The following is a 10,696-nucleotide window of genomic DNA, read 5'->3' on the forward strand; positions in this document are numbered from 1 at the left end:
GTTCCTTTCTCTCAAGTGTCAAATTAATGTAGCATTTAAAACTTGGAGAGTTGGAAAAGGGCACTATTTATTTACTGTCCTCTCATTTGGATTACAAGGCACTTCAATAGTGTTTCACTGATTAATGGATATTCTTTGAAGAGATACGAAGGGTATGCAGCTGCATATTTTAGTTATTTGCCTGTATCTAGCACCACTTGAAAGAAGCATCTAGAACATCTGGAGGAAGTGCTCCAAGAGACTGTATTAAATTTAGGCTGATATACAGAAGAACAAAAATAAATGAAATCTGTGTTTTATGCTAAAAGAAGTGATGCTAATGTTTACAAGTCCAAGATATGCTAGACAGTCCCTGTAAGAAGACATTACTAAATAGGAATGTGTGGAAATTTTATTCTTAACTTTTCTACATTTAATGTGTTGTTATGGTTTAAGCCCAGAGGCCAACTGAGCATCACCTACCTGCTCACTTATTCTTTCTCCCTTAGGGATGAGGAGGAAAAAATGAAACAAAAGGCTCAGGGATAGAGACAAGGACTGGGAGGAGTGACTCAACCTTTGTGGTCATGGTCAAAAGACATACTTGATTGTGGAAGAAAAAAGAACATCAATTTAATTTGACCACCACCACCACCACTTAATTTTCCAGTCAAACAGAGTAGGACAGTAAGAAATACAACCATACCTTAAAAACACCTTCCCTGCACTCCTTCCTTCTTCCCAGGCTCAGCTTTGCTCCTGATTTCTCTACCTCCTTCCCACCAGCAGTTCAGGTGGGAAGGGGATGGAGTTTTCAGTCAGTTCATCATCCATTGTTTCTGCCGCTCGTTCCTTCTCAGGGGGAGGATTCCTCTTATTCTTCCCCTGCCCCAACATAGGGTCCTCTCCTGTGAGACAGTCTTTCACAAACTTCTACAACATGTGTCTTTCTCACAGGGCTAAATCTCTTCACAAACTTCTTCAGAGTGGGACCTTCCAACATTCTGCAGTCTTCCCAGACTGCTCCAATGTAGGCTTCCTTCAGAGTTCCGGCCTTCTTCAGGTTTAACCACCTACCTTGGCATGGGGTCCTCCATGGACTGAAGGTGCACATCTGCTCCATAGTGGCCCTGCAGGGGCACAGCCTGCCCTCTCACCAGAGGCTGCAGGGGAGTCTCTGCTCCAGTTTACCAACACCCCCTCCTCCTCCTGTCTTCAACTGTCTTCTGTGTTTACATAGGTATTTTCCTCACAAATTCTCTTCCTCTGCAGATGCTCCTTCTTAAATATGTTATCATAGAGGTGCAGCCACCATCACTAATTGGCTCAGCCCTGGCTAGAGGTGGGTCTGACTTGGAGCTGAGAGAGCTTCAAGAAGCTTCTCACATGGACCACCTCTATAGCCCCTTCCCCCAGTACCAAAACCCCACCACTCACAAGCTCAAGAGATGTGTTTATCAGTCAAACTGAAGGTGACGTGGAGAAATTAATAAGCTAGATCTGCCAGGCAATGAAGCTGATCATCTGTGAACGTAGAGCTTCAGAGCCCAGATTTGTTGCCTGTGTATATAACCCAACCCAAATATTTCAGGAATAAGCATGGGAACAGTCTTTTTAAAAGGAAAAACGCAACAGATGAAAATGTAAAATTGTTTCAATAGGGACAAGCTACAACAGAAAAAGCACTTATGGATATAAAATGTTGATGGAAAGTTCTAGGTCAGGTTTGTACATAGACCATTTGGAGTATTTTGAAGACTGAAGAATATGAGATTAATTTTCTGGGAAAACTGCACACTATGGCATTCAGTGTTTAAGATAATCCAGAAAACAAATGAGCCCCATGGTTAGACCTAAAGAATAAGAACATATTAACTAGCAATTAATTGTTGCATAGGTTGGAGAGAAGAACAGATGTCCTAAACAGCTGATTTTGTTTAGAAAGTAGAAGTGAATCCAATGTATTCCTGGAGAACAAGATGCTACACTGGAAACAGGTAGGGTTCCCAATGGAGACACACAAAAAAGGCAGAAGAGGAAAGAAGAAAGAGGAGATTTGACAGATGCAGAATTGTGGGCTGCTTCTTAACAGGCTTGGATTTTTCTGGATGCGGAAAAGATTTTGTGAGTCTAAAAGAGGGGGGAGACCCAGGTGCTAGTGAACTAGAACCAATCTACTCCTTCCTAAAGAGTGTTTACTAATTTCTTCTGGGTTTCTGTCTCTGCTTCTTTTACAGTCAGTAATGACTAGATAATCCCAAGACACTTGACATGCCAAGCAGCTTGTGACCTAAATATGAGACTCTAGATACTATCCTTTCTGTCGAAACTCTTAACTACTTGCTAGTGGCCAACCTCAGTCTCCCTTAACAATGACAAAGTTCAACAGAAATGGAATATGACCAACAAAGCCAATGAAAAAGAGTCACCTTCTCATTTAGTGCACATTAGCACTTGGTCTTGCCCCAGCTAATGCAAAGGATAATTGAATTGTTTAATTTGCAGCTGGATTGTTTTAACAGTTTTTTTTTTTTTTTTCCCCTGCTCTCATTATTGAGTGATACTTAACTCCCATAAGAGTAATTTAAACTGAAAGTCTGTCTTTGCTTTGCATAAAACTGAGCCCAGTTGCTTTATAATGACTAAATAAACAATGTAGTGCTTTAATTATTGGTGGTTTACACCTGAAAACTGCTATGTAAACTACATAAACACCTGTATGGTCTGTTACATATGTCACTTTAATTTTCTACAGTGTTTAATTAGATTGGCATGTGAGAAGCTAACCAAAATCCATTTACTTTCATCTAGCATGAACTAAACATTGACACTAGATCTCTGTGAATACTAAAAGGACTGCCTGATTAAGATGAGCCATAACAAAACCAGAAGAAAAGGATTCTGATACAAACCTGATTACAAAGGAAATAGGTTTTAATGCCAGTGAAATACATGAGTGTAAGGATTAACTTTGCTGGGTGATATAATTCTTCCTCTTAAACTTCTAACATCTCTCCTGGACTGCTACTCTACATCAAGATGATTTTTACATACATGAGATTAAATAAAATCAGACTAATTTTTTTGTAAGGTGTGTTATTTAATGGAGAGCACAGATAAAATAGTGACTAAGAGATCCTTATTAGCACTCATTAGGAGGCAATAATGATGAACTATGCATTGATCAGCAAAGGATAACATGCAATACACAATTCTTTGATTAATGGGAAGACTGCTTGCAGCATGTTCCTTCTCCAGCTGTTCTTGTATTTACTGGGATCATGTATCCTGTTTAACGATATAACTCATGAGTACCCCTTACTTCTATATTTAGTGTAGTAATGTCAACTCACTATCTTGGCCAGGCAAAATGGTGAAATAAGGTGGCTGAATTCCTGGTATAGGAGATGGAGCCAGTTAGATAACTCTAAGAGATTAATTGTCCCTCTTGATATGTGAGACCCCCAGGGGAACCAAGACCACTAAGAGCAGGGTGTGATTGAACTTCAGAGAAACCAAACTCCAGCGCCTGAACCCTAGACATAAAAACTGTCAGGAGATAACTTCTGTCTACTGGAAGCCAGAATGGGGGAGGTCTTCTCCTGAGAACAAATCCTTAACTAGATGAACCACTATGTCCTGTGTGCAAAACCAAAAAAAAAAAAAAAAAAAAAGTATGGTAATTCAGTGATGAGGCAACACGCAAGATGTAGGTGACTAGGCAATAGAAAAGTCTCTGTGTAAAAATTGCTCTCAAACTTGGGTATGAAAGCCAGGTCATTGATTTCTGGAAAAGCAGAAATCAGATGAGAGAGAGTCTGCAAGTAAACAAGAGGAAAAAGTTCAATGGCCTGGGCTCTTCTACATACTTTGTGCCTGGGTGATCTGATGAGGGAATTTAAATTAACCTGCATAGGGAATTTCTGTTGCCTTCAGGGTTACATAGCTGTAGTACTGTGGAGTTTCTAGCACTTTGTAATTAGGTAAATTTACATGCCTATTTTTAGAACTCTAAATAGATGTTTTGGATTTTGTCCGAAGCAGCTGCACACTGTTAAACCATTCCACAGAGTTTTAAATATATGAGGCTTAGAAAATGCTTGGATACAACCAGTGTACACTTGAAATTTAAGTAACATAACTGTCATGCAATATATGTAACTCAAAACCCAAGAACAGCAGCGCATTACTCTCTTCTTCAGTAACTATAGACAATCTCAGTCGCAAAAGGGTATGTATAGTATGGACTTTGGATGTGACACTGAAACATGGCAGAGGAATCAGGTATGTACCTTGAAGCCAACTAATGGATACAAGGATAACTGTGGTAGTTTCTCTGCCTAACAGGGAGTAATAAGAGAAGCAGAAAGCAACTGTATCTGCCTAATAAAGGTGTAGCAGGACCTAGAGGAGACTGTTGGTTTTTAAACTGAGACTTGATTTTTGCAGGATTTTCTAGAGACATGAAATTAGGTTGGTTTTATTTCTAAAGCTGACCTAGTCAACACTGAGAATATGCCATCAATATGTGCAAGGGATCCCCTGCTGGTAAACACAGCTTGAGAAGGTGCTCCTTTTCCTAAGGGAGCTTATCTAGCTATGAATTTAACAAACCTGCCTGGTCTTATGTCATATGTAGTCCCTGATGCTACAGTTATACTAATTAATAAAACAGCCATAGGTAAATCAGAGGTATATTGCACCTATAAATGTAGAAGCACGCAAAGCTGGTTTTAATAGTAGCTTGTTTTTAAATGAGACAAGAACACATTAATATAGCATAACTGTGCAAACGTTTTTTAATCCAATAGCCCAGTAAAAACAGTACTGTCTTTGCTAGAGATAGGCCTTATACTTATTGTGTCTCATACAAACAGTATGAAGTTCCAGTCCTAGCCCATCAGTTTATGAGAAATTGTGAGATGAACTCAACTTGGTGCCAGGTGTCTCTTGTTATGATGTGCAGTTTAAGTGTGGGTTAATAACAAAGACCTTGAGAATATGAACACTGGTTAGGAACAGCATCCCCAGAGCAGTTACAGCTCATTGAAAAAAATGCAACCTAGAGAACTGAGAAAAGACTTCTTTTGCTTTAGGAAAAACAGCAGCAGATGAGCAAGGAAAGAAACAGATGAGTAGCAGGATAAGACACCTGCCACAGCCTGGAAGATTCCCCCCAGGATCAGGCAACACTTAGCCTGGGGCAGGGGCTGATCACTGGGAATTGACTAGCCTTATAAAAGATCCCAGATTTGGTGGGTGGGGAGAAGATATTCCACTTCAGATCCATTTTACCTTCACTGTGAAGACAAAGATCATCTAGGACTGTAGCCATCAGTGCTGATTAGGTGGCATCAGGTCCTTGGTATTGCATTTTGGCAGCCAGTGTCAGCTGTGATTGTTAAGGACTGACTACTTAGAATACATAGTGATAATGATAATGGCTGATAATAAGAACTAGCCATTAGCAAGAAGGGTGTTATTAATGAGTGCTAATCCAGGAAAGTTTAAACCCAGACTAATTTATCGGGCTTCTAAAAAATCCCATCTCTTTTTCTTTAATTGCTACTTCTGTGTATGTTCAGCTGTTAAATGGTCCCTGGTACTACTTTGTTGAATTAATTCCCACATTTCCAGACAATGTCAATACACAGTCTAGTGATATTGTGTGTGAAGGATTGTTATCAATAGCCAGCCTGGATCTACCTTCTCTGTGTGGGGAGACCACAGAGATCACTGTGGGGAGAGGCAAAACATTTGGCCTTAGGATCACAAGCTACTTCCAGGCTATTAAAAATCAGAATGGAAAAGAACTTCTCAGTGCAGACATAATATAAGAGTTCCTCATTTTAACAAAGGGAATACACCTGTTTGTTCCATGTTTTATGTAGTTATTTATGTACCTGACTAGCACTGGGACTAAAATTGCTCAAAATTATTGTCAGTATGCAGCAATACTGTTAGGTCAAAGAAGGAAAAGACCCCAAGTAAAAGACCTGCAGAGATGTGACCGTGGACCGTGTCCCTGTAGTGCATGTGTGCATGTACCAAGTTTGCTGGGACTAAAGTATGAGTTAAAACTGCTTTCATGTCTATTGTCTTCTGCAGAGTGTCCTACATGTCTATTTTTATGCAGAGAGTTCATGTATAGCCTCTGTGAAGGTATATGAAGACTGGACTGAGAAATTTTAGGGATCTGCTACAATTGGAAGTTAAATGCTTCTAGGAGATGGAACAGAGAATTAATTCTGAACATCCTTATTTCTAGTTCTGCTAGAAAAGTAGTTATAGTCTAGTTTATAAATCAACTTAAAAACCTGATTGTTTTTCTAGTCTATTTTATGAGGGATTTCAAATACAGGAAACACTATAGAATTTAAGTTAAAAGTACAAAACTGAAGTTTATGTGTTACAGTTGCTGCATAACTGGGTATCAGCGTGGCTTGGATCATTAATTCCTTGGGGAGTGAGAAACTCCCCCAGCCATTCTTCTGCAGAGGCAACACGCTGAACATGAGACAAGGTGATTGATATCCTACACCCTTCATAACAAAGTATTTGAGTGATTGTTGCAGAAGGTTTCAAGGTGGTTTCAAGAAGATTTTCAGGAATATTTCCCCCAGGCAGCTCCTGCTCTGACTGTGCTAATTTCATCTGCTCAGATATGTTGATTAAATTCCCAAGTGGAGAATCTGACCCTTCCAGATATTCCCTTGGGTGTTTCCTGCTATAGAACTAAACAAATTAGACATAGATAAGGTGCTTGTAAATGGTCAATAGAGATCACTGTAGTAGATGAAGAAATAGTCATGTAGGCCAGACTTTTCTGTATAGGGGAGACAGGAGAGATTTTCTGTGTAGTTAAGATGTCCAATAGCTGGAATGGTCATGTAGGATCACGGGCCAGCTGGAATTTATGAACTGATCAGAACAGGAATTTGGGAAGACTTATGTGATCCAGATGAAGACACCTTTGCAAGGATGCATGCAACAGAGATTCCTGTTTCTATCTGTAGAGCAACTGACTGTCCTGTCTGAGTCTCATTCTCCATGCAGAATTTGCCCAGTGCTAAGATCACAAAAAATATTTTTTTTTTTAACAAACACTGTCTGTGTGTGTCTGTGCCACACAGTCCAGTTCATCTGAAGGCTAATTTCCACATAAAATCTGACACACAAATAACTAAATGTTTTCTAGCAAAAAATGAGCCAAGCCTTCCAGCTGCAAAAGAGCAATTATGCCTGGCTGAGTCTATCCAGCATCAAGGTCACTTGGACTATGACAGTTAGTTATGTTATTCTGCAGGTATAGCCTGGGGAGAGCCACAAAAAGCTAAAGTGTTCATTGCAGAGTTCTTTGGCCCTGTGGATATTTTCACCTTAGTTGCCAGACAATTAACAATGTAATACACAGTTAGAGACCAATTATTTTTTAAAGGGAAAGAGTGTTGTATCTAAAGGTTTGATTAGCTGTCCAACTGTACATTATCTTGTTCGACTGAAAACTACCTGTAACTGTCCTGTATCCACAAGTTGAAGTATTGCCCTAAGCAAACATGGGCTCAAAATAATTTTAATCAATTTAGTGTCAATAGATGTTTTGAGATTTCTATTGTTATTAAAGTTCAGCCAAAACAATTCAGATTTCTTCCATAACCTACAGTACAAAATATTGTTGGTTATTGCTCCACAGTACAAGGCATCCATACAATAAAACAGTGACAACTGTACTATATTGTATAAATAGTTGGGAGTATAGACAGTCCAAGGAGTATTCTCATATGCTCCAGTGGCACTTCCAATATAGAGGTTTGCTTAGATTGGTGGGAAAAGTGTATTACTTTTGTCTAATATCTGAGACAGTTGAAATATCTTTCTATATTGTGTCTCTAATTAATGCCATAAAGCATAATGAAGACATGTCAGAAGATACTTCTAGGGAGAATAGGATTGTCCAGTTGTACTTACAACATTTCTTCATCTCTGATGACAGGTCAACATTATACTTTATGGTTGTAATAAAAAGTGCTGCATATAATGATAGATTTGTGGAATTAATCAGCAAATACAAGAACTTTCCAATTAGCCCAGGTATGTAAGGGATTCACAGCATTCCCTGACTCCATCTTCTCAATCACAGTTATGACTCAGCTGATGAAACAAAGGTCCTTGATAAATCTGGTCTCCATCAACAGACTCATAGGAAACATGTATAGTTTAATGCGATTTCTTTGCTAACTGTATTGGATATAATCTTTTTTGTGGTAGTCAAAACTGTGGTAGTTTTTATGAAGCAGCCTTATGCATAGATTTAGGTGCTTAAGTTCTCCTTACAGTGAGATTGCTAACAGGATCCATTGATGAGGGTCAGATCTAAAGCTGGTTCTTATTAAGTAGGAGTCTATTGAAAAAAACATTTTCCTTTATATTAGAGGAAATCCAGCAAGCTTTTGAGGACTGTACCAGAGGCAGGAGCACAGGAGCTGGCATCGAGGCTGCGGGGGCCTCTGTGAGGGGAGGCCGGGGCTGCCCCGCGCCGGACACAGCCGGTTCCAGCCGGCTCCAACCCACCCACCGCAGGGCACGGCTCGGCCCCACAGACACCGTGGGGGTGCCTCGGGGGAAATGTTTTTCAGTAAGTGCAAAAACACTGGGCTGGAGTTGTGAGAGAGAGGAATGAGACAATGTGAGAGAAACAACTCTGCAGATACCAAGGTGAGAAAACAAGGAGGGGGAGGAGGTGCTCCAGGCACCAGAGCAGAGATTCCCCTGCAGCCTGTGGAAAGATCATGGTGAGCAGATATCCACGCTGCAGCCTGTAAGGGGACCCCATGCTGGAGCATGTGTGTATCTCCTGAAAGAGAGCCCACGCCAGAGCTGGGGAAAAGTGTGAGAGGGAAGGAGAAGCAGAGAGGAGCTGTTATGGACTGGCCACAACCCCCATTCCCCATCCCCTTGTGCTGCTCAGGGGTGGGGAGGATGTGTGAAGCGAGTGAAGCTGAGACTAGGAAGAAGGAAGGTAGGGTTAAGGTGTTTTAGTTTTTGTCTTTGTTTCTCAATATCTCATGAGTATAGGCAGCATAAGCATCCTTTCTTTTGAATAATCAACAAATCCAGAACAATCTGAAAGCCAGTATAGAAGCTTGCAGTAACTAAGTTATTTTATTATTTATTTTAAATTTATTAATTTGCATTCTACTAGAAAATTAATATTTCAACTCAAATTTATAGCCTTGTCCTTTGTTTGGCATGAGCTGCATTTTCCACAACCACTTTTAAAATCTCAAGCATGCAGATTCCTGTGGAGCAGGTAGTCATACTGCAATTTTTTGAGGGCCTTTTACTCTCTTCTGATAACTACTCTTTTTCAGTTTTTGGAAGAAGGTTTGATATTCCGGTTTATATTTAAACTTCATTTTCTATCACCGAAAATGGCCAGTAGAAAAGTTACGCCTCTTTTGGAATAAAAATGATGTCTGACTCATTTCTAAATAAATGTCCAAAGGTTAGCTACTGTGCCTATTTTATTCCATGTAATATTTTGGATATTTAGTGTGTCAGGACTCCTTACCTCTAAGTTTTGTGCCACTCTTGAAGCTAGTCAGGAGTGTGGGTTCTACTGAAGCACACAAGCTTTCTCTCCTGGTGAAACCACAAAAGCTTTCCAGCCCCAAATGCAGACCGCATGCTCTGCCTGTGTCCTAATTCCACACAGGAAGAGATTTGAAAGCATCTGCAGAGTGTCACTTAGTAAAGTGCTGTTCTCTGTGCCACCACGCTATGTGCAGCATAAATCTATTAAAGCAAGAGGAGTTAAACCCAATTTATATTGGGGAAACAGAAAATGTTGCCTAATAATTGTATATGAATAAAGATATATAATAATCAACATAAATTAAACAGGGTACACCATGGCAAATAAATGTAATTTCTTTCTTTATTGTAAACAATAAGGTAATGCAAAAAGAAAATTCAGTCTTTATATATCCAGTAAGACAGTTTTATATAGGTCTTCTTAATGAGCTCAATGATTAAATATATCTAAGATAAATACAATAACTAGATTTGGAACTGACCTGGTAGATGGACCATTAATTCTCAGTCCTTATACTGTGAGTTTTCTCAGACTTCATGCAAAAAAAAAAAACCAAACAGCAGGTTCAGAGAGAGTCTGTGTACTATTAGGAGAGCTAAAGAAATTATACCAGTGTGCAACTAGGATATTACATTATTTTTATTTAGTTAGTACCTTTTAAAAGATATCATATTCTGCATAAAATTAGAATTGGAATATAAGTACCAAACTGGAATATAAATACTAAATATTTGACAGAGCATTTTAGAGATAAGGGGTTTAGAGTTGGCAAGACAAATGGGATGTATCAGGAACTGCTTTCTTTCATAGCAGAGATGAAATACATCCACGTTTTGTATACACTGTGCACAAAAATAATAGTTACATTGTTGTGCAAAAAGTGAAAGCACCAAAGAAATTATGCGAAACAGAAATCCCATAAAGCCTCTGCTCTGTTTTTCACTTCCAGTGAGAAATTGGGGATTTCCTTGATTAAGTCTAGTATTCACTTTCACTAATTAAACTGCAACAAAAGTAAACAAGGGTAGTAAATATTTTTCTAAAAGAATGGTGGAATAGGTTTATTTTTATAATGATATCTATAAGCTATAAAGAAAAATTTCAGGCAATTGTATAGAATTG

Source organism: Tyto alba, unplaced genomic scaffold (genome assembly GCF_018691265.1).
Source record: "Tyto alba isolate M040663 unplaced genomic scaffold, T.alba_DEE_v4.0 Super-Scaffold_40, whole genome shotgun sequence".
In the NCBI taxonomy this organism is placed as follows: domain Eukaryota; kingdom Metazoa; phylum Chordata; class Aves; order Strigiformes; family Tytonidae; genus Tyto; species Tyto alba.